This window comes from Cynara cardunculus, unplaced genomic scaffold (genome assembly GCF_001531365.2).
Source record: "Cynara cardunculus var. scolymus isolate 2C unplaced genomic scaffold, CcrdV1 Un_Scaffold_9017, whole genome shotgun sequence".
Taxonomy (NCBI): domain Eukaryota; kingdom Viridiplantae; phylum Streptophyta; class Magnoliopsida; order Asterales; family Asteraceae; genus Cynara; species Cynara cardunculus.
In genome coordinates this window covers 1-2182 of record NW_020204626.1, presented here as the reverse complement: position 1 = coordinate 2182, position 2182 = coordinate 1, and positions in this window count along the sequence as shown.

The window sequence follows — 2182 nt, the reverse complement described above, 5'->3', positions numbered from 1 at the left end:
ATGAATTGACGGCTTACGCGGAGGATTTCATTCATTCTTGTGTATGATGGAATGATTCTCATTTCATCATTAGGGGGAGTATGTAATAATGAATGAAATGTCCAATTCTGAACATTATAAGGGGAATCTGATGTAAAGATCAAGGGGGAGTAACTTCAATAATGGCAAAAGACTCAAAAGGAGTGCGACTGGAGATGATTACAAAGATTATTCCGATGCTACAATGTCTGAGAGTTGTTGAATGTGAAGATCATCATTACAACAGTTTACTGATAGAGATTTCTTGTTGTAAAAGAATGTTTGTGATCTTATCTGAAGAAATTCATTATTGGGGAGAATGTTTAAAATTCGTTCGTTATTGTTTCTGTTCTACATTGTCAAAAAGAGAAGATCATCGTTGTTCTACATTCGAGGGGGAGAATGTTAGAAGATCTTTCTCAACAATTGATTGTCTGAAGATTTCAAGTTGAAGTTGGTTTTTGAAGAAGACATAGAGTGCTTAAAGCTTCAAAGTTCAAACAAGACTTAAAGCGCGCAAATTCTTTCAAGTCTGAATACAAAAGGAGAAAATGTTGGGACTAAAAATCAGTGTAAAATTGTATTCGTCTTGAAAGATAAAATTGTCTCTAATTGTGTAGAAGTCATCGTGTTTAACTTTTCTTTAGAATAGTTTGACTTTGACCTTGTGTCTTGTTTGACCCTATAAATAGGGTGAGGTCTTTGTAATCTAAGAAGGATACTCCATTGTAAAATCTGATTTACGTAATAGAGATTTTGACCATATTTGTAGATCTTGACTTTCTCTGTCTACTCCTATGTTCTTACATGAATAAATACAGATCTGCCATTGTTCTTGAAAATTTAAGGAAGATTGATTGATATTGGGACAACAAACAATATTTGGAATAACTTACCATTATTACTTTATTTGGACGATACTTGTAAGCCATCTATACTTGCATGATTTACTTGTCATTATAACCTTTTAAGAGTATAAGATCCTTCCACATGAAGTTTTTGGCGCCTTTGCCGGGGACTTTAGCCAAAAAGAGTTTTTCTTTAAGTTACTTTAAAATTTGTTTTTTCTACCATCAAGTGTTCATTTTTAGTGGTTTATGCCAAGGATATCTCATGTGACTATTTTTGAGTTAGATCCAAACATTGAAAGAACCTTTAGAAGGAGAAGACAATTACAAAGAAATTTGTTGCCTATTCTAGCTACTCCTGAAATGGCTCAAGTAGAACCTGATCCAATATCCAATCATGAGGTTATTAGTGTTGATCCCAGATCTCTCAATAACACTAATGATTAAGTAAAGAATAACCTAATTATAGTGTTTGGATGAATAAAATGATGAACACTCAAGAACAATTGATGAACATTCAAAGAATATACTTGAGTGTCAAAGGTTTCACTTTATTTCAATGATTGTGAAAAACGGAAAAGAGTCAAAGATTACAATAGGCCTAACAACCTATTTATACTAGTAATCTTGCTAAGAAGATAACTATCTAATTAGACTATTTAGCTAATCTTCTAAGAACATATAAAGCTTATCTAAACATGGATAATCACTAAAACAAGATAAACTTTGTAGAGTCCAGCTGTTGATTGGTCATCTCCAGCTGTCTTCCATGGGTCGTTATTTCAACCTTATGTTAATATCTTCATCGCATGCCTCTGGTTGAACTAGTGAGGAAAACTCCAAGTGTTGGTACCCAGAGGGGTTATGAAGATGCACTTTCCATCGCATCTCTGGTCAGTTCATCGACCCTCTGGTCGTTCTTCAAACTTAGCCATTTTGTCATGAAGTCTTCCATCAGTTGAGAAAAGTCGTGGGTGTTCAGCGGTGGCGGCGCTGATATCTACACTTTCAGTGATTTGGGTCACTGAAGTGATTGGTGAAGGTGCCACTGATACGACAGTGATAGGAGAGATCACTGAAGAGCTGAGAGGGGTAACATAAAATGCCTCGGGGGTAAGGCTAGTTTCAATAACTAAAACCTGTAGAGAGGCTTCAGCTAGAGACATGGTTGTCCCCTTTTTGGCTTTCTTGGCCCTCTGAGGAGAACCAAGAATGGGTTGAGAAGGGCATTTAGAAAGAGGTTGTGATGGCTGGGTTAGACGCGGGGGGGTTTACCCTTGTCCTTGCCACCTGAGAGAAAGAGGTAGTGATGGACA